The following is a 24,010-nucleotide window of genomic DNA, read 5'->3' on the forward strand; positions in this document are numbered from 1 at the left end:
TCCCTATGCATAGGAAGTGTGTTAGACTTAAATGTTCTAGTCATATTCTTTATGATGCTCTCTTTATGTTTCAATCTTTATCTTTTATGTGAGCATCATTGAAATCATCATGCCTAGCTAGGGGCGTTAAACGATAGCGCTTGTTGGGAGGCAACCCAATTTTATTTTTGTTCCTTGCTTTTTGCTCCTGTTTAGTAATAAATAATTCATCTAGCCTATGTTTAGATGTGGTTTTATGCTCTTAATTAGTGTTTGTGCCAAGTAGAACCTTTGGGAAGACTTGGGGAAAGTCTTGTTGATCATGCTGTAAAAAACAGAAACTTTAGCGCTCACAAGAATTGCTGCCATTTTTATTTGGAGAGTGATATTTAGTTAATTCTTTTTGAATATGATTAATAGATAAATTCCTCAGGTCCAGAAATTTATTTGAGAATTTTATGAGTTCCATAAGTATACGTTTGATCCAGATTACTACAGACTGTTCTGTTTTTGACAGATTCTGTTTTTCATGTGTTGTTTACTTATTTTGATGAATCTATGGCTAGTAAAAGAGTTTATAAACCATAGAGAAGTTTTAATACAGTAGGTTTAACACCAATATAAATAAATAATGAGTTCATTAAAGTACCTTGAAGTGGTTATTTATTTTCTTATACTAACAGAGCTTATGAGTTTTCTGTTAAGTTTTGTGTTGTGAAGTTTTCAAATTTTGGGTAAGGATTCGATGGACTATGGAATAAGGAGTGGCAAGAGCCTAATCTTGGGGATGCCCAAGGCACCCCAAGGTAATATTCAAGGGCAACCAAGAGCATAAGCTTGGGGATGCCCCGGAATGCATCCCCTCTTTCGTCTTCGTTCATCGGTAACTTTACTTGGAGCTATATTTTTATTCGCCACATGATATGTGTTTTGCTTGGAGCGTCAATTTATTTTGTTAGGATTTGCTTGCTGTGATTTATAACAATGTTTTGCATCTCTTATTCCAATAAAAGTGGCATTGATAGCCTTTACTATGCCTACGTTACAAGTATACATGTTGCTGTTTGAAAACAGAAAGTTTACCGCTGTTATAATAATTCCCTAGAAAAGTCAGGATGTGATAAAATGTTGAAACCTTTTGAATATTAAGCTCTAATAAATTTACCGCAGTGGGAATTTTATTTCATAATTTTTGGAGCTAGGGAAGTATGGATGTTGCAGCATTCTTTACAGACTATCCTGTTTAGGCAGATTGCTGTTATGTTTGCATTGTTTGCATATGTTTGCTTCTTTAATGATTGTATTTGAGGATAGGACTATTAAATATGCAGAGGAATTTAGTATGAAATGTTTAATAATAATTTTAGTGATTTGCTACAGTAGAGTATGATAAGGTTTTGGCAATGGTTTATACTAACTTATCTCACGAGTCCTTGTTGAGTTTTGTGTGGATGAAGCTTTTGAGATTTAGGGAGACCGTGATATGAGAGGAATTAAGGAGACACAAAAGCTCAAGCTTGGGGATGCCCAAGGCATCCCAAGATAATAATTCAAGAAGTCTCAAGCGTCTAAGCTTAGGGATGCCCCGATTGGCATCCCATCTTTCTTCTTCAACAACTATCGGTTAGTATCGGTTGATCCTAAGTTTTTGCTTCTTCACATGATGTTTGCTATTCTTAGATGTCATTTTATTTTTCTTTGCTTGCTATTTGAATAGAGTACCAAGACCTGAAATTATTAAATGTTAGAGAGTCTTCACATAGTTGCATAATTATTCAACTACTCATTGATCTTCACTTATATCTTTCGGAGTAGTTTGTCATTTGCTCTAGTGCTTCACTTATATATTTTTAGAGCATGGTGGTAGTTTTATTTTGAAGAAATAGATGAACTCTCATGCTTCACTTATATTATTTTGAGAGTCTTAATAGCATGGTAATTTGCTTAAAATCCTAATATGCTAGGTATTCAAGAATAATAAAATTCTCTTATGAGTGTGTTGAATACTATGAGAAGTTTGATGCTTGATGATTGTTTTGAGATATGGAGATGGTGATATTAGAGTGATGCTAGTTGAGTAGTTGTGAATTTGAGAGATACTTGTGTTGAAGTTTGTGATTCCTGTAGCATGCACGTATGGTGAACCGTTATGTAACGAAGTCGGAGCATGAGGTGTTTATTGATTGTCTTCCTTATGAGTGGCGGTCGGGGACGAGCGATAGTATTTTCCTACCAATCTATACCCCTAGGAGCATGCGCGTAGTACTTTGTTTCGATAACTAATAGATTTTTGCAATAAGTATGTGAGTTCTTTTTGACTAATGTTGAGTCCATGGATTATATGCACTCTCACCCTTCCACCTTTGCTAGCCTCTCTAGTACCGTGCAACTTTCGCCGGTACCATAAACCCACCATATACCTTCCTCAAAATAGCCACCATACCTACCTATTATGGCATTTCCATAGCCATTCCGAGATATATTGCCATGCAACTTTCCACCACCTAGTTCATCATGACACACTCATCATTGTCACATTGCTAGCATGATCATGCAGTTGACATAGTATTTGTGGCAAAGCCACCATTCATAATTTCTTCATACTTATCACTATTGATTCATTGCATATCCCGGTACACCGCCGGAGGCATTCATATAGAGTCATACTTTGTTCTAGTATCGAGTTGTATCATCGAGTTGTAAATAAATAGAAGTGTGATGATCATCATTCAATAGAGCATTGTCCCCAAAAAAAGAAAGGCCAAAAAAAAGAAAGGCCATTAAAAAGGCCAAATAAAACAAAAAAAAGAAAGGCCAAATAAGAAAGAGAAAATAAATAAAAAGGGGCAATGCTACTATCCTTTTTCCACACTTGTGCTTCAAAGTAGCACCATGATATAGCGAGTCTCATATATTGTGCTTCATAGTAACACCATGATCTTCATGATAGAGAGTCTCCTATGTTGTCACTTTCATATACTAGTGGGAATCTTTCATTATAGAACTTGGCTTGTATATTCCAATGATGGGCTTCCTCAAAATGCCCTAGGTCTTCGTGAGCAAGCAAGTTGGATGCACAACCACTTAGTTTCTTTTGTTGAGCTTTCATACATTTATAGCTCTAGTGCATCCGTTGCATGGCAATCCCTACTCACTCACATTAATATCTATTGATGGGCATCTCCATAGCCCGTTAATACGCCTAGTTGATGTGAGACTATCTTCTCCTTGTTGTCTTCTCCACAACCACCATTCTATTCCACCCATAGTGCTATGTCCATGGCTCACGCTCATATATTGCGTGAAGATTGAAAAAGTTTGAGAACATTAAAAGTATGAAACAATTGCTTGGCTTGTCATCGGGGTTGTGTATGATTTAAATATTTTGTGTGGTGAAGATGGAGCATAGCCAGACTATATGACTTTGTAGGGATATCTCTCTTTGGCCATGTTATTTTGAGAAGACATGATTGCTTAGTTGGTATGCTTGAAGTATTATTATTTTTATGTCAATATGAACTTTTGTCTTGAATCTTTCGGATCTGAATATTCATATCACAAGTAAGAAGAATTACATTGAAATTATGCCAACTAGCATTCCACATAAAAAATTATCTTTTTATCATTTACCAACTCGAGGACGAGGAGGAATTAAGCTTGGGGATGCTTGATACGTCTCCAACGTATCTATAATTTTTGATTGCTCCATGCTATATTATCTACTGTTTTAGGCAATATTGGGCTTTATTATCCACTTTTATATTATTTTTTGGACTAACCAATTAACCGGAGGCCCAACCCAGATTTGCTGTTTTATGCCTATTTCAGTGTTTTGAGGAAAAGGAATATCAGACGGAGTCGAAACGGAACGAAATCAACTGGAGAAGTTATTTTTGGAAGGAAACACACCTGATGGACTTGGACCCCACGTCAAGGAAGAAACGAGGTGCTCACGAGGGTGGGGGGTGCCCCCTGTCTCGTGGGGCCCTCGTGGCTCCCCTGACGTACCTCCTGCACCCATATATACCTACGTGACCTAAAACTTCTAGAACACAAGATAGATCGGGAGTTCCGCCGCCAGAAGCCTCCATAGCCACCAAAAGTCAATCGGGACCCTGTTCCGGCACCCTGCCGGAGGGGGGAACCCTCACCGGTGGCCATCTTCATCATCCCGGTGCTCTCCATGACGAGGAGGGAGTAGTTCTCCCTCGGGGCTGAGGGTATGTACCAGTAGCTATGTGTTTGATCTCTCTCTCTCTCTCGTGTTCTTGATTTGGCACAATCTTGATGTCTCGCGAGCTTTGCTATTATAGTTGGATCTTATGTTTCTCCTCCCCCTCTTCTCTCTTGTAATGAATTGAGTTTCCCCTTTGAAGTAATCTTATCGGATTGAGTCTTTAAAGACTTGAGAACACTTGATGTATGTCTTGCCGTGGATACCTGTGGTGACAATGGGATACCACATGCCACTTGATGTATGTTAAGGTGATCAACTTGCGGGTTTCGTGACATTGGGAACCTATGCATAGGGGTTGGCACACGTTTTTGTCGTGATTCTCTGGTAGAAACTTTGGGGCACTCTTTGAGGTCCTTTGTGTTGGTTGAATAGATGAATCTGAGATTGTATGATGCATATCGTATAATCATACCCACGGATACTTGAGATGAAATTGGAGTATGTAGGTGACATTAGGGTTTTGGTTGATTTGTGTCTTAAGGTGTTATTCTAGTACGAACTCCAGGGCTGTTTGTGACACTTATAGGAATAGCCCAACGGATTGATTGGAAAGAATAACTTTGAGGTGGTTTCGTACCCTACCATAATCTCTTCGTTCGTTCTCCGCTATTAGTGACTTTGGAGTGACTCTTTGTTGCATGTTGAGGGATAGTTATGTGATCCAATTATGTTAGTATTGTTGAGGGAACTTACACTAGTGAAAGTATGAACCCTAGGCCTTGTTTACCATCATTGCAATACAGTTTACGCTCACTTTTATCACTTGCTACCTTGCTGTTTTTATAATTTCAGATTACAAATACTCATATCTACTATTGTAACACCCTCGATGCGACTATAGCTCCCACGTGTCGAGGCACGACTTAGAGACATAATCGCATTGAAGGCATATGTTGCAAGTAAGGTAATCTTTACACATCCCATGTAATATAATAATAAAGGGGAGAGAACATAGTTGGCTTACAATCGCCACATCAATCAAGGTACATAAATAACATTACATCATTCAAAACACTCATGGCCCGACTACGGCGCCAAAATAAAAGATAACCCAACATGCGACATGGTCCCGATCACCCCCAACTGGGCACCACTACTGATCATCAGGAAAGGAAACATAATAACGTTGAGAGTCCTCGTCGAACTCCCACTTGAGCTCGAGCGCGTCACCTGGAGCGGAATCATCAGGTCCTGCATCTGGTGTAATAGTAATCTGTGAGCCACAGGGACTCAGCAATCTCGCACCCTCGCGATCAAGACTATTTAAGCTTATAGGTAAGGCAAGGTAAAAGTATATGTGGAGCTGCAGCAAGCGACTAACATATATGGTGGCTAACTTATTCACAAAAGAGAGCGAGACGAGGAGGCAAAGCGCGAGCGAGAAACTAGAGGACAACCTGCGCAAACATTACTCCAACACCGTGTCCACTTCCCGGACTCCGCCGAGAAGAGGCCATCACGGTAACACACTCAGTTGATTCATTTTAGTTAAATTAAGGTTCAAGTTATCTACAACCGGACATTAACAAATTCCCATCTGCCCATAACCGCGGGCACGGCTTTCGAAAGTTTAAATCCCTGTAGGGGAGTCCCAACTTAGCCCATGACAAGCTCACACGGTCAACGAAGGAATAGACCTCCTCCCGAGACGTTCCGATCAGACTCGGTACCTCGGTTCTTCAAGACATTTCGACAGGTTAAAACAAGACCAGCAACACCGCCCGAATGTGCCGACAAATCCCAATAGGAGCTGCACATATCTCGTTCTCAGGGCACACTCAGATTGTCCAAACTTCCGGTAGGCCAGCCCAGAGTTGCCCCTGGTGGCCACCGGCGGCTGACAAGGTGGACCAACACTCAGAGGAGCACTGGCCCGGGGGGGGGGGGTTAAAATAAGATGACCCTCGGGCTCCAGAAACCCAAGGGAAAAAGAAGCTAGGTGGCAAATGGTAAAACCAAGGTTGGGCATTGCTGGAAAAGCTTTAATCAAGGCGAACTATCAAGAGGTTCCCATTATAACCCAACCGCGTAAGGAACGCAAAATCCGGGAACATAACACCGATATGACGGAAACTAGGGCGGCAAGAGTGGAACAAAACACTAGGCGAGAGGCCAAGCCTTCCACCCTTTACCAAGTGTATAGATGCATTAAGATAACATAGCAATGTAATGATATCCCAACAAGTAAATAAATGTTCCAACAAGGAACGGCCTCCAATCTTCACCTGCAACTAGCAACGCTATAAGAGGGGCTGAGCAAAGCGGTAACATAGCCAATCAACAGTTTGCTAGGACATGGTGGGTCAGAGGTTTGACATGGCAATTTGGGAAGGCTTGAAAGCAAATGGTAGGCATCGTAGCATTGGCATAGCAAAAGAGCGAGCAATCTAGCATAGCAAAGATAGTAGAGATTTCGAGGGTATGATCATCTTGCCTGCAAAGTTGTCAGAGTTGACTGGATCCTCGAAAGCAAACTCAACGGGCTCCTCATTAGCGAACTCGTCTCCCGGCTCTACCCAAACAAGACAAACAAGCAACAAGGACACAATCAACCACGTGCAAGGATCAAACAATATGATGCAATGATGATATGCTATGCGGGATGCGATGCGAGATGCATATGCAAGATTTGACAAGGGATGCATGAACCTGGCCTCAACTTGGAAATCCAAGTGTGCCACTGGAAAGATGAGATGAAATCGCTTGAAAATGATATAAAGATCACCGGAATCGGAGTTACGGTTTGGAAATGGCAAGCGATTCAAATATGACACCGGTCTGCGATATACAGCAAGTAGCCATCTAAATGCAATGAGATGAACAAGATACATCACCCAAACATGGCATAATACATGGCAGGGATGCATTCAAGATACTTAACAAAAGTCTAGCACTGAGCTACGGCCAATTCATCCATTAACATGTTCAAACAAGCATGGCAAAAATGCATATGGTAAACAGATCTCAGACTTAGTGAAATTAACACTTGTCTGGAATTTCAGATGAGGTAGCACTCTTTGGAGCAACAAAACTACATGCTACAGGACCTGAACATGACAAAGTAAAACATGGAATGGAGCTACTCAAATAGCTTAACAAAAGTCCCTTAGTGACCTTGAGCCAAAAGGGATCAGAAAATACAATTGCAAGCATGTGAACATGGCAAAAACATAATCAGATCACAGACTTAGTGAAAACTGGAGCATGCTGAAAATAGATATCAAGTAGGCATGTTTACAAGCTCGATGCACTCACTACGGTGCAAGTCATGGAAAGCTAAGCATACATCTATCAAGAACACACAAAATGCAAGCTAGACATGGCAAGAACAATAGAATAGCATGCATGGGTCAACTACAACATCATCGGCAAAATTGCAAACAAGTTGACAATCTGCCCAGATTCACGAAGTAGCAAAAGTAGAGCTCGGTTGACTCAAGCTAGGGTGCTCCATAATTGCAAACAAAGACATGTATGGATAGAGCACTACAAGATTAACAAAACATCCTTACTGATCATCCTCAAAAGAGGCACGGATCACTAGGAAACAACAAGAACATATGGCCATATGAAATAAACAGCCCAAGGACTTAGTGGAATTGCTAAGTCCCTGAAATCAGCACTACCAAGTACCTCACTTCGCAAGCTTGTGCTAGTCACCACACACATCACAAAAATACATGGGTTGCACCTCTGGAAAGATGGCAAAACCCTTAACAAAACATATGTAAAGCTCATGGGCATATCATGCACACAATAATCATGGCAAAAATGACAAATGTCTAAATGGAGCAGTAGATCTGACAATAACCTCAAGTAGCCCTCTTCTAACATCATTTCGGGCATCAAGATGAACTCAAATGAAAATGATGCAATGGAATGAAATGATGTACTCTCTGAGACGAACATTTTGATATGCTATATGCCCAAATCGGAGCTACGGATGAGGAAATACGATGCTATGAACATGAGCATATGGATCTGGGAAATTTCGGGGACTTAGGAAAAAATCAACCTCTCTCAGATCTAGGGTTGGCACGGAATCCGAGGCGGCGGTCAGGGCACTGTAGCCGCCGGAGAAGAGCGAGGCGGCCGGAGAGGAGGAAGAGGCCGGCCGGATGGAGACGGTTGGCGGCGCGCTCGCCGGCGCGGGACGGCGGCGTGCGGTGGAGCGGCGAGGTCCGGGGCGGCACGGCCGGGGAGCAGCGGCCGCCGGCGATGGCGCAGGGCGGCGCGGGGCCACCGGAGATGGAGCTGGCCGGCGAGGTGGCGGCCGGTCGCGGAGGAGACGAAGCCACGGGGCTGCGGTGACTTCGGGCTCTCGGGGGCCCGCGATGGGCCTCGGCGGGCCGGCTGGGGCGGCGAAGTGGGCGCAGGCGGCGGCGAGTGAGGAGGCGACACGTGGCGGCGGCGGGGGAGGAACCGGACGTGTCCGTCAGTGCAGATTTTGTCCGGCGGCGCGCGATGAGGTGGATCTAGGGTTTTTGACGAGGGGGATCCGAAATTTCGGGGAAGGGGTCTATATATAGGTATAGAGGGAGCTAGGAGAGTCCAAATGAGGTGCGGTTTTCGTCCACGCGATCGTGATCGAACGCTCTAGATGATGGAGAAGGATTAGGTGGGTTTTGGGCCAAATTGGAGTGGTGTTGGGCTGCAACACACACGAGGCCTTTTCGGTCCCTCGGTTAACCGTTGGAGTATCAAAAGAAGTCCAAATGATACGAAACTTGACAGGCGGTCTACCAGTAGTAAACCAAGGCTGCTTGGCAAGTCTCGGTCCAATCCGGAAATGTTTAATCCCCACACACGAAAGAAAGCTAGAAATGGCCACCGGAGGAGAACGAAGCGCCGGAATGCAAAACGGACAACGGGGAAAATGCTCAAATGCATGAAATGAACACGTATGCAAATGCAATGCACATGATGACATGATATGAGATGCATGACAACGATAACAACACACGGAGACAAAGACCCGAACCCGAGAAAATAAAATAACTTAACGCCGGAAATGGCAAGAGTTGGAGTACAAATTGGGAAAGTCATATCCGGGGTGTTACAACTATCCATATACCACTTGTATCACCATCTCTTCGCCGAACTAGTGCACCTATACAATTTACCATTGTATTGGGTGTGTTGGGGACACAAGAGACTATTTGTTATTTGGTTGCAGGGTTGCTTGAGAGAGACCATCTTCATCCTACGCCTCCTACGGATTGATAAACCTTAGGTCATCCACTTCAGGGAAATTTGCTACTGTCCTACAAACCTCTGCACTTGGAGGCCCAACAACGTCTACAAGAAGAAGGTTGTGTAGTAGACATCAACAGTAAATCCTCAAATATTCCCGAAAAAATCATATTAAATTGGCATGGCATTCTGAGGACTTTTATTTTCGGGATATTTTTATATTGCACGGATAAGTCAGGAAACAGACAGAAAATACTATTTTACTTTATTTAATATAAATAACAGAAAGTAAAAGTGGGGTACAAAAGGTTGCGCTTCTTGTTTCATCCATCTCATGCTCATAAAAAAGAATCCACTAACAAGGTTGATCAAGTCTTGTTAACAAACTCATTCCGATAATCATGAAACCGGAGAAATTTTGAATAACACTAAGTTACCTCAACGGGGATATGCACATCCCCAATAATAAGTATATCATATTTCTTCTTGACAGTAGGGAGAGGAAATTCAAAACCTCCAAATATAATTGATGGAATTTTCCCAATAGAATTGATACTATGAACCTGAGGTTGTTTCCTCGGAAAGTGTACCGTATGCTCATTACCATTAACATGAAAAGTGACATTGCCTTTGTTGCAATCAATAATAGCCCCTGCAGTATTAAGAAAAGGTCTTCCAAGAATAATATACATACTATCATCCTCGGGAATATCAAGTATAACAAAGTCCGTTAAAATAGTAACGTTTGCAACCACAATAGGCACATCCTCACAAATACTGACAGGTATAGCAGTTGATTTATCAGCCATTTGCAAAGATATTTCAGTAGGTGTCAGCTTATTCAAGTCAAGTCTAGGATATAAAGAGAGAGGCATAACACTAACACCGGCTCCAAGATCACATAAAGCAGTTTTAATATAATTTCTTTTAATGGAGCAAGGTATAGTAGGTACTCCGGGGTCTCCAAGTTTCTTTGGTATTCCACCCTTAAAAGTATAATTATCAAGCATGGTGGAAATCTCAGCTTCCGGTATCTTTCTTTTATTAGTAATGATATCCTTCATATATTTAGCATAAGGATTTGTTTTGAGCACATCAGTTAATCGCATACGCAAAAAGATAGGCCTAATCATTTCAGCAAAGCGCTCAAAATCCTCGTCATCCTTTTTCTTGGATGGTTTCGGAGGAAAAGGCATGGGTTTCTGAACCCAAGGTTCCCTTTCTTTACCATGTTTCCTAGCAACAAAGTCTCTTTTATCATAACGTTGATTCTTTGATTGTGGGTTATCAAGATCAACAACAGGTTCAATTTCTACATCATTATCATTACTAGGTTGAGCATCATCATTAATATTGAACCTAGGTTCATGTTCATTACCAGATTGTGTTTCAGCATCAGACATAGAAATATCATTTGGATTATCAGGTGGTTCAGCAATAGGTTCACTAGAAGTTTGCACAGTTCTATCATTTTTCTTCTTCTTCTTTTTAGAAGAACTAGGAACATCAATATTATTTCTTTGAGAATCTTGCTTGATTCTCTTAGGGTGGCCTTCAGGATACAAAGGTTCCTGAGTCATTCTACCAGTTCTAGTAGCCACTCTAACAACATAATCATTTTTCTTACTATTCATTTCATCAAGCACTTCTTTTTGAGCCTTAAGTACTTGTTCTACTTGAGTGGTAACCATAGAAGCATGTTTGCTAACAAGTTTAAGTTCACCTTTAATATTAGCCATATAATCACCCAAGAATTTAAGCATATCGGAATCATATTTCAATTGTCTACCAAAATAAGCATTGAAATTTTCTTGTTTGACAATAAAATTATCAAACTCATCAAAGCATTGCCTAGCAGGCTTATAGTGAGGGATATCACCTTCATCAAATCTATAGAGAGAATTTACCTTTACTACCTGTGTCGGGATATCAGGATCAGGAGGTTCTTCAGTAAATAAATAATTAAGATCATATGTTTCTTCAACAGGCGGTATATTAAGACCATGTATTTCTTCAATAGGAGGTAAATTCTTAACGTCTTCAGCTTTAATACCTTTTTCTTTCATAGATTTCTTTGCCTCTTGCATATCTTCGGGACTGAGAAATAGAACACCTCTCTTCTTCGGAGTTGGTTTAGGAATAGGTTCAGTAATTGGAGCAGGAGCTGGCTCAGGAGGTGCCCAATTATTTTCATTTGTCAACATATTATTCAATAGAATTTCAGCTTCATCTGGTGTTCTTTCCCTGAAAAGAGAACTAGCACAACTATCCAGGTAATCTCTGGAAGCATCGGTTAGTCCATTATAAAAGATATCAAGTATTTCGGGTTTCTTAAGAGGATGATCAGGCAAAGCATTAAGTAACTTGAGAAGCCTCCCCCAAGCTTGTGGGAGACTCTCTTCTTTAATTTGCACGAAGTTGTATATTTCCCTCAAAGCAGCTTGTTTCTTATGAGCAGGGAAATATTTAGCAGAGAAGTAATAAATCATATCCTGGGGACTACGCACACAACCAGGATAAAGAGAATTAAACCATATCTTAGCATCACCCTTTAATGAGAACAGAAATATTTTGAGTATATAAAAGTAACACGATCTCTCATCATTAGTAAACAGGGCAGCTATATCATTTAACTTAGTAAGATGTGCCACAATAGTTTCAGATTCATAGCCATAAAACGGATCAGATTCAACCAAAGTAATTATATCAGGATCAACAGAGAATTCATAATCCTTATCAGGAACACATATAGGTGAAGTAGCAAAAGCAGGGTCGGGTTTCATTTTATCTCTAAGTGATTCTTTGTTCCATTTAATTAATAACCTCTTAAGCTCATATCTATCTCTGCAAGCTAAAATAGCGGCAGAAGATTCCATATCAAAAAGATAGCCCTCCGGAATAACAGGCATATTTTCATCATCACTATCATCATCGTATTCAGATTCAATAATTTCTTTTTCTCTAGCCCTAGCAATTTGTTCATCAAGAAATTCACTAAGGGGCACAGTAGTATCAGGCATAGAAGCAGTTTCATCATAAGTATCATGCATAGCATAAGTGGCATCATCAATAACATGCGACATATCAGAACGAATAGCAGAAGCAGGTGTAGGTGTCGCAAACTTACTCGTAATAGAAGGTGAATCAAGTGCAGAGGTAGATGGCAGTTCCTTACCTCCCCTCGTAGTTGAGGGGTAGATCTTGGTTTTTGGATCTCTCAAATTCTTCATAGTGTCCAGCAGATATAAATCCCAAGTGACTCAAAGAATAGAGCTATGCTCCCCGGCAACGGCGCTAGAAATTAGTCTTGATAACCCACAAGTATAGGGGATCGCAACAGCTTTCGAGGATAGAGTATTCAACCCAAATTTATTGATTCGACACAAGGGGAGCCAAAGAATATTCTCAAGTATTAGCAGCTGAGTTGTCAATTCAACCACACCTGGAAACTTAGTATCTGCAGCAAAGTGTTTAGTAGCAAAGTAATATGATAGTGGTGGTAGCGGCAACAAAAGTAAAGACAACAAAAGTAATGTTTTTAGTATTTTGTAGTGATTGTAACAATAGCAGTGGGAAAGGTAAATAAGCGAGAACCAGTATATGGAAAACTCGTAGGCACCGGATCAGTGATGGATAATTATGTCGGATGCAGTTCATCATGTAACAGTCATAACATAGGGTGACACAGAACTAGCTCCAATTCATCAATGTAATGTAGGCATGTATTCCATATATAGTCATACGTGCTTATGGAAAAGAACTTGCATGACATCTTTTGTCCTACCCTCCCGTGGCAGCGGGGTCCTATTGGAAACTAAGGGATATTAAGGCCTCCTTTTAATAGAGAACCGGAACAAAGCATTAGCACATAGTGAATACATGAACTCCTCAAACTATGGTCATTACCGGGAGTGGTCCCGATTATTGTCACTTCGGGGTTGCCGGATCATAACACATAGTAGGTGACTATAGACTTGCAAGATAGGATCAAGAACTCACATATATTCATGAAAACATAATAGGTTCAGATCTGAAATCATGGCACTCGGGCCCTAGTGACAAGCATTAAGCATAGCAAAGTCATAGCAACATCAGTCTCAGAACATAATGGATACTAGGGATCAAACCCTAACAAAACTAACTCGATTACATGATAAATCTCATCCAACCCATCACCGTCCAGCAAGCCTACGATGCAATTACTCACGCACGGCGGTGAGCATCATGAAGTTGGTGATGGAGGATGGTTGATGATGACGACAGTGACGAATCCCCCTCTCCGGAGCCCCGAACGGACTCCAAATCAGCCCTCCCGAGAGGTTTTAGGGCTTGGCGACGGCTCCGTATCGTAAAACGCGATGATTTCTTCTCTCTTATTTTTTTCTCTCTGAAAGCAAATATATAGAGTTGGAGTTGGCGTCGGAGGGTTTCCAGGGGGCCCACGAGGTAGGGGGGTGCGCCCTAGGGGGGTGGGCGCCCCCCACCCTCGTGAGAAGGGTGTGGGCCCCTGGTCTTCATCTTTGGCGAGGATTTTTTATTGTTTTTTCCAAGATGTTCCATGGAGTTTCAGGTCATTCCGAGAATATTTGTTTTCTGCACATAAAACAACACCATGGCAATTCTGCTGAAAACAGCGTCAGTCCGGGTTAGTTCTATTCAAATCATACAAGTTAGAGTCCAAAACAAGGGCAAAAGTGTTTGGAAAAGTAGATACGACGGAGACGTATCAAGGAGCTATCGGTAACCAGCAAGACATGCGCTTCGTCAGATAGCATTGTCTGCTCTGAAGACCTTGTTTCCACTCCAGATTTTTCCATGACCGTGCCAAATGGCTGATGCACAGGAAGAGTAATTGAATGTACTAAAATTGTTGACAAATTTAACACGTAATAAAAAAATGATGGCATGATATAATTCACATATAAGATGACTGGCTAACCAGGGTGGCATTGCAAAATTCACATATATGATGCCTGGCTAGACAAGATGGCATTGCATGATTCACATATACGATAAAGAAACTAAACAGATGTCATTGACACAAAGCATGTCTAAACTAAGCAGATGACATCTTTAATGTATACAGTAAGCAATGCAAGGCACCATATGCATGATATTACCAACATCAGCATGCCAAGTTAGAGCGAAGACCTCATGGGGTAAATAGGAGTGGTCTTCTCCTTCTGAATCCCCCTCATAATAGTTATCTTCCTCTTGATTACGATCTGAAATGGGTGGAGGGGGGCTGCCTTTGCGCCCACCATGGAACGACGTCTGCATGAAATTTTATTGCCACGCAAGGCTCGTCTCTTTTGCTCTACATGATCAGTTCCATTGTGTACAATAACTGGCATGCATAGGAATAAAACATAGTGAGATTATGTAAGGAGTGCATGCACAAATCCAGAGTGATGGTAGCAAACTGTGGATAGACCCAAAACCAATGATAACAGGCAGATAATAGCTTTAGTTAAAAAAATACAGATAATGGCTCCTTTAATGTTTGTTTGCACCCAACATGAAACTCATAGTAGACACCGGAGATTAACTAGATAGTAGACAGATAGTACTGATTGCTGCCCCAATATGTACCCCACAACCATTTAAAAACTCAAGTTTCAGCATTAGTTTGGACCTGACTCGGAGTCTAATAGGTGAACACGATGATAATGTTGTCGGAAATATGCCCTAGAGGCAATAATAAAAGTATTATTATATTTCAATGTTCATGATAAATGTCTTTTATTCATGCTATAACTGTATTATCCGGAAATCGTAATACACGTGTGAATACTTAGACCACAATATGTCCCTGGTGAGCCTCTAGTTGACCAGCTCGTTGTGATCAACAGGTAGTCATGGTTTCCTGACTATGGACATTGGATGTCGTTGATAACGGGATCACATCATTAGGAGAATGATGTGATGGACAAGACCCAATCCTAAGCATAGCATAAAAGATCGTGTAGTTCGTTTTGCTAGAGCTTTGCCAGTGTCAAGTATCTCTTCCTTCGACCATGAGATCGTGTAACTCCCGGATACCGTAAGAGTGCCTGGGTGTATCAAACGTCACAACGTAACTGGGTGAGTATAAAGGTGCATTACAGGTATCTCCGAAAGTATCTGTTGGGTTGACACGGATCGAGACTGGGATTTGTCACTCCGTATGACGGAGAGGTATCTCTGGGCCCACTCAGTAATGCATCATCATAATGAGCTCAATGTGACCAAGGTGTTGGACAGGGGATCATGCATTATGGTACGAGTAAAGTAACTTGCCGGTAACGAGACTGAACAAGGTATTGGGATACCGACGATCGAGTCTCGGGCAAGTAACGTACCGATTGACAAAGGGAATTGCATACAGGGTTTGATCGAATCCTCGACATAGTGGTTCATCCGATGACAACATCGAGGAGCATGTGGGAGCCATCATGGGTATCCAGATCCCGCTGTTGGTTATTGACTGAGAGCGTCTCGGTCATGTCTGCATGTCTCCCGAACCCGTAGGGTCTACACACTTAAGGTTCGGTGACGCTAGGGTTATTAGGAAGACTAGTATGTGACTACCGAATGTTGTTCGGAGTCCCGGATGGGATCCTGGACGTCACGAGGAGATCCGGAAGGGTCCGGAGGTAAAGATTTATATATGGGAAGTTGTCAAACGGACACCAGGAAGTTTCGGGGTCATACCGGTATTGTACCGGGGCCACCGGAAGGGTTCCGGGGGTCCACCGGGAGGGGCCACCCCTCCCGGGGGGCCACATGGGCTGCATGGGGCAGGGAGCCAGCCCCTGGTGGGCTGGCCGCACCCCCCTCCCTTGGGCCCATGCGCCTAGGGTTGAGGGGGAACCCTAGAGGGGGCGCCCCCTTGGCTTGGGGGGCAAGCCACCCTCTCCCCTCTCCCCTAGGCCGCCGCACCCCCCCCTAGATGGGTTCTAGGGGGCCGGCCCCCTTCTCCCTTCCCCCTATAAATAGAGGGGTGAGGGGAGGGCAGCCTCACCACCCTCCAAGGCGCAGCCCTCCCCTCCCCAACACCTCTCCTCCTCCGTTGTGTGCTTGGCGAAGCCCTGTCGGAGTACTGCCTCTCCACCATCACCACGCCGTCGTGCTGCCGGTGGAGCTGTCTTCCTCAACCTCTCCTTCCCCCTTGCTGGATCAAGAAGGAGGAGACGTCTCCCGTCCCGTACGTGTGTTGAACGCGGAGGTGCTGTCCATTCAGCACTTGGTCATCGGTGATTCGAATCACGTCGAGTACGACTACATCATCACCTTGCAAGCTTCCGCACGCGATCTACAAGTGGTATGTAGATGCAAACTCTCTCCCTTGACTCGTTGCTTAGATGAACTCATAGATGGATCTTGGTGAAACCGTAGGAAAAATTTTAATTTTCTGCAACGTTCCCCTACAAATGTAGCATGTCATCATATTAAGCGACGCATAAGTAAGCAGACATGGAAGAGTGCGACCTCTCTTGCGGACCCGTGTAGTCCTCAAGGTCATCTGCTCAGTTGATGATGGTAATGCAGTTGTCGTGGCTGCCGGCGGCGGGGAAGAAGATCTGAGGCGGCGAAAGACAGTCTGGAGAGCGGATCCCTGCTGTGGTGAACCCTTCCATCGTTGGAGCAGCTGAGCTAGGGTGGAACACAGCGCCGCATGAGCAGGACAAACCACACAAGGTTTTCTTTGACACATATCTGTAAGAGAAGTAATTGATTAAGGGCTTGTTTGAATTTGAGGATTCTAACAATGCAGGGATAGGTAATAGACAGGAATAGGATAGGAATGCACGCGCAAAACAGAGAATTTAAAAACACAGGATTTCTACCAATCTGGGTGTTTGATTCACAACAATTGGAAGATCACAGGATGCAAAAAAGCATGGTGAGATTAAGTCAAACCACAAGAAAATGTACGGTTATAATGCTATTATGCTACTATCTCTTAATCTTGTGCTTGATGAATAGGAATATGAAAAGAAGGAGAAGTGGAAAATTAGAATTCCTACGGTTTTTCTTTCAAGGAGACACTAAAGGAACAAATCCTACAGTTTTCCTTTGCTCCATTCCTTTGCACCAAATTCATGAAAAGTAGTACCATAGGAAACTTTTCAATTCCGATGTTTTTCATTCACTTTTCCTTTCAAGCACTGGCGATTCTAGTAGGCAGGCTTGAGCAAGGAAAATCCTACACTAAAAAAATGTTTTTGTGCTACTTCTATTACTTTGGACCTAGGCCACTGCCATACTAGCTCAACTCCCAGGCCCATCGACAAATGCACAGCTCAAACACGCAGAGATAAATAATGATGGCGTTCAAGAGAGTCCATCACGGATAGCTAAGTTGCCCGGTACCTCACTGCTTGTCATATAGTAGGACAAAATAATCGTATTTCCCGTTACTACGAGTGCTTAGTGGACAATATATATAACACATAGAGTAAAAAAGAGATGCAACAAGTGTACAACCTCTTTGGCGAAGCCATGTCGATCTCAGCGTGATTGGGTTGGCCGGTGAGGATGCTCCGGCTGACTTGGCTGTCGGAGGAGGGGAAGAAGATCTTAGGCGTCTTGAGATGGAGCCCGAGGTACTGCTCCGCTGTGATGGAGGGTTTCGTCGTTGGAGCAGCTCCGGTGAGTTGTACGACGCCGAGGCTGAAGCAGGACAAGAGAGACAACGAACAACGTTAACCTGAGTGGAATTCTAATAGCATCTCCAATACATGACGTAAAATACATAAACACAAAGTGCTAGATGTAAAATACATCAGCCGCTCATCTATGAACTTAACTGTCGAAACTGAATTTAACTGTCGAAACTGAACTTAACTATCGAAACTGAACTTAACCGTCGAAACTGAATTTTGCTGTCGAAACTGAATTTTTCTATCGAAACTGAACACACTAGCAAGGTGAGGCTACACGTCGGTCGACTGACTTTTTCATCTCTGGTCAGTCGATTTTGCAGCCGTTGGATACGAAATCAAGGGCCTGCGGTTCATCTTCAACCTCCACCCCCTGAGCCGGCCAAACAACAGCACCCCACCGCCCGCGGCCGGTGGTGCGTCGCCCCGCCCGCCCCGAAAACACTCCCCACCGCCGGTCTGGCCATTCCTCTAGGCCCCCCCGTGCCGAGATTTTTCTCCGGCGATCCCCACGCCACCGCCCCACCAACGCCCCACCACCGCCGGCGACCACCGCCCCATCCTGAACCCTAAGATAGATAGTGGGGTACCTCTCCGGCGAGCCCCCCTCCCTGCTGTGGCTGGTTCTTCCTTCACCCCGGCGGCATCGAAGTGAAGTGTAGCTAAATCAGAGCAGCATCGCAAGCAAGAGCAAGAGCGAGAGTAGCAGCGCAAGCAAGAGCAATAGCAAGAGCAGACCAAGCAGGGGACCGAGAGCAAGAGAAGAGCAGCAACGCGAGCGAGAGCTAAAGCAGCAGCAGGTCCTACTGATGTGGACATCGCCACCGAGGGAGCGACGCCGTGGAGGAAGTGGCCGGTGACGCCGCCGTGGATGGAGCCGCGCCGTGTTGGCTCGGGACCGAGCGCCGGCAGCACCGTGAGATCGAATCAAGAAGAAAATGCGGCGATTAGTGTACAACCTCTTTAGTGGCGCCGATTAGGCCACAACTTCATCCGAGGAAACAGTGATGATGATGCTCTTCCAGTGGTGCAGGTGAAGATGGCGGTGTGGGAATGGAGGTGGAGCGAAAGACGAGGGGAACGTCGGGGCAGCTCCTTGGAGGTGGAGGACGGGGTGGCTGAACCGGTGGGACGATGAGATCGATGACGGATCCTCATCCGGTACGATGGATGAGGGACATCGAGGCGTTGCTGTGGATGACGTCATCGAGGAAGAGGCTCCAGCTGGGTGGCGGACGGAGCAGGGTGTGGGGTTTCGTCGCGGGTTTTCACGGCCTCGGTGTACGAATGGGTGGGCGGATGGGATGGCACTGGGGAACCATGGCTTAGAGATGCGCTTGTACGGAATGTGGGGTAAGTTACAAAAGTACCCCCACCGATTTGAGGCGGTTCTTTCGGTTCAGGGGTACCACAGGCATTTCGCGTGTCGGGATTTCACAGGAGGTGGGAGTTTTCGCGCGCGTTGTAATTTCGGAATAGCAAGGCGCGGGTTGAGATGGAGGGAGTTGTCGGAGCACAACAAGACAAAGATATATCTTAAATATTTCAGGCTAACAAGGCGCTGGTTGAAGAGGCGGGAGTTTCGTAGCATGATAGACAGAGACGCTAGCTTGAATTTTCGGCATAATAAGGCGCGGCTTGAAATTTCGGAAGAACAAGCTTAACGTGTACCAAAAAAAGACAATTTGCACCTCAACACGCACAACACACACACAAACACCATTTAGACTAGAGTAAGGTACACGTGCATTGCACGCATGAGATTTGGCAACCAAATTATGAATAAATACCACATTATAGCATGCAAGCTTTGAGTCATATATGCATGATGTAGATGTTCATTTAATTCTTATAGTTCATTTCATTCAAAATCATCTAGTTTTTATAAGAAAGCTAATCTATTTTAAGATTCATGGAATTGTGCGTCGTAAGACATAAAGTAAAAACAAATAATGGAAAATCATGTAGAAAAACATTTGGGCAATTCTGATACGGAAGATTCTAGAACAAATAAGAAGTGCTTGTGTTTTGATGTTTGTGCATTATGCTTAAGTTCAACCATGGAGTCTTCTAGATTATACATGTGGCGAAATCTGGTGGAATCTAGATGATATCCAACGGCCAGTAGTGCTCAAATTTGCCATCTTTGGACCATCGGATTCGCCTCATCCAACGACCATCTTTCAAAGTTAAAGTTACCAGCACACAATATAAAAAATATAAAATATAATATATATATATAGGGGTATAGATATAGATATGTGATGCAAAAGCCGCCCGTCATCTCCAATTAGAATAGTGTGTCCGTGCACGGATGCGACGTGGCCAAATGATATATGCCATCGGTATCTCAAATTCAAATTAGTCTGACCTTGTTCAATGTGTATACATTACAACATGCTCGTTTCCAAACCACACCGCGCAGATCTCCGTTATATTCATGCATGCATGGGTTTCAAACATCAGGATCTCTTATTCAAATATTTGAATTCAACTTTACATTGATTGTGACCTCACCTATTCAGCTATTCTTTTACACCCACACAGTAGTCTTCTATTTATAATTGTACCACTAACTTTCTCTCGTGCATGCATGCACACACACTACCAGTCGGCATTATCCATCGCACGCATGCAATCTTTTTCTTCAGGTCGGTCTCCCATGAAGGCACACACCAACACACATCCCCCTCTCCATCATATCGGGCATTCTTTATCTCTCACGCGTGCATGCACAACGATCGATGTTCCTCTATGTATGTGTGTATATAGCTAGGTCTTTCATAGTTTTCCACACAAACCGATCAATCGATATATCCAGTGAGGTCTCACCCTCTTTCCCACGTCCACATCGATCAATCTATACCTATCTATATAGGATTAACATATATAGCTAATACACCCACATTAATTATGTATCCAATGTCCCCCTCTCATCATCCATGCCTTCCGCTTCATCTCTCAGACGCGTGCACAATGGCGAAGACAGGGGGAAGTAAGGGCCCTCCCCCCTCCCCCCCTAACATCACTATATATCAAGGCTAATATGAATGTGATCATTAGAGAATTGCTGCTAAAAATGGTTTAAGTTCATGAATTGACCCTCCTCGTAAAGGATTAGCAATGCTTGGCCCCCTAGCTCATTTATTTTTCATGGCTCCGGCACTGCGCGCATCAGCGCATGTGTTCGCCCCCTCTCTCTAAATATCGATCTCGCACTTGTGCATTCCTTCATAGTCTCCCTCCACTCGGCCCCTCGCACCATCTTCTAGCCCCCCACCGGATTTTTCCACATGTACAATCTAGCAGACTCCATGGTTGAACTTAAGCATAATGCACAAACCTCAAAACAACAGTGGTTCTCTTTTGTTCTAGAATCTTCCGTATCATAACTGCCCAAACTTTTTTCTAGTTGAATTGCCATTATTTTTTTTTACTTTATGCTTTACAATGCACAATTCCATGAATCATAAAATAGATTAAGGGCTTCTTTGATTCAAAGGATTCTCAAAGGAATTTTGGAGGATTCTAATCATTAGGATTTTTTCCTATCTTGGTTGTTTGATTCATAGGATTGTAAACCATAGGAATTTTTCCATATGATTCATTTGCACTAGATTTCATAGGAAACATCCCATCCACTCAAACCTCTTTGAAAGAATTTTGTGTTTTTTCTATGCACAATCAAACACTCGTACAATCCTGTAGGATTCAAGACGACATTCCACTATAATCCCATGTTTTTCCTATTCCCGTGTTCTTAGCTTTTTTATAAAAACTAATTGATTTTGAATGAGATGAACTATAAGAATTAAACGAAGGGCTACATCAGACATATATGACTCAGAGCTTACATGCTATAGTGTGGTATTTATTCATAATTTGGTTGCAAAATCTGATGCGTCCAATGCACGTGTACCTTACTAGTACTTCAAGTATGTGCAAAACACGTAAATTAGAATACCAATGGCATGCTACACAGTGTCTCTCTTACAGTTCATGAAGCCACGTGGCACATGTGTAGGCGTTGTCGCGACCTTCTTGCATGGATTGATCACAGTGACGTGCTGCTGGTTCCAGAAGAATGTACTCGTCCTCCCTGAGCCATACTGGCGGTACATGCACGAAGCGAAGATGTGCACGCACGCCATGCACGCACTCATTCCTCGCACGCACACGCGGGTACACGGGCGGACGCAATTTTGTACCAAGATCCACCCCATGTGATAATTTGACACGTGTAAAGTCGTTCACTTCATTGATGGCCAATTAATACAGCACATGCAAATTGAGTGGACGTGAGGGCGGAAGAAAGACATTATTACTCCACTGCACGCATGCGAGTAGTTAAATCGTGGGTTGCTAGTAGTACTTCCATTGGTCTCCTTCGTATTTTGTGCCAATTTTTGACAGTAACATAATATTTACGCATTTGAGCAGTGTAGTACTTGAAATTTATGTTCCGCTAAACTCATCGAGAGCCGTTTCGGGCCTCAAAGTCAAAACCATCAATTAATCTTTACCTTGTTCCCATCACATTCGAAAGCCTGCTCACACCTACTAATAGTACGTACCAAACCTGAACGTGTTCCCACTATGCAGGTATTAGTACTAGTGCTAGTACTTAGGTTATAAAAAGGGGAACTACCTAACCGAAAATCACTCTACCTTTCCTCCTCATAAGTGCTTCTTCTTCGTCCGTTGTTGCCATGGCCGGTGAGCAGAGCTCTAGGTCGAGAACTACTCATAACAAGGGAGCGGCAAGCAAGGCTGCGGAAAAAAAAGAGAGGGCTCGCCGCCACGCAGAGACCTCGAAAGATCTCTCACGGGCAGGCGATGGCTCCTAGGAGCGCCCTAGCCGCGGAGGCGAATATGCCGAGCCGGCGGAGCTGGAGTCGTTACCCCTCGGCGGCATGCCCGATCAGCTTAATAAGCAGAAGGAGTTCATCCAAGGCTTGATGGAGTTGCTGAAGGAGAGCCTCGACGACATGCCTGCTGAGCTGAATCAGTAGGGGGAGTTGACCGCCGGCTTGGTGATGCTGCTGAAGAAGAGCATTGCCTCGAAGAAGAAGGCGACCGGCGAAATCCTGCAACTTCAGGAGGACAATGCGAAGCTCTGCCACGAGATCGACTTGTTGAAGGAGAAGAACACCGGTTGGAAGAAGCTGCATGAGAATAGTAGTTCCTCGATGAAGATGCTGCAGGCCCTCGCCATGGATCATAAGGAAGAGTTGGCGAAGCTCTGCATCAAGCACCCGGCTGCTGTCAAGGTACGTAATATGGTCGTGGAACAGATGATGAAGGCTCGCGTTGAGAAATGCCGCGTCATGGACACAATGATGAAGATGGCGAAGTTGACGCGCAAGGAGATGGAGGTCGTGGAGGCGATGAAGAAGCAGTTACGACTCCGCGGCGAATTAGATCATTTTGGGGTGATAATCTTCCTTCTTCTTTTGCTCCTGTGTTTCATCTTTTGCTTCGGGTGTTTCGCCGCATGTGTCACGTTCTCTGCGAGGCATGAATAGAACAATGTTTTTTGAGGGAATGAATAGAACAATGCTAACAATGAGATGACTAGCAAATTAGATCATTTTTTATCGCCATATGGCACTAGGCTGCCGTGTTTCGTGCTCCTCCGTCGCAGTACTACTCCAGTGGAAAACTTGAGTATACCGCACGGTTCTTTGCTCCTCCTCGATCAGGTCGTCGGCGCATTTATACGAGCAGTCAAATCACAAGGCCCCGCCTTCCAGCAGTAATGAGCCGTCAAATCACAAAGGCCCTCGCCTCTCATGAAACCGACCAAGCTAGACTGCCCCGACCTCTAGCCTTTTAAAAAATGGATACTTTTGTACAACAGTAGTAGTATCGATGGATTTCGCCATGGAGCAAAACTTGAAATTAAAAAAAAGGTGGTACATATAGAGAGCGCTCATCGCCAAATTATGCATATAGT

The sequence above is a fragment of the Triticum dicoccoides genome, chromosome 3A (assembly GCF_002162155.2).
Source record: "Triticum dicoccoides isolate Atlit2015 ecotype Zavitan chromosome 3A, WEW_v2.0, whole genome shotgun sequence".
NCBI lineage: Eukaryota > Viridiplantae > Streptophyta > Magnoliopsida > Poales > Poaceae > Triticum > Triticum dicoccoides.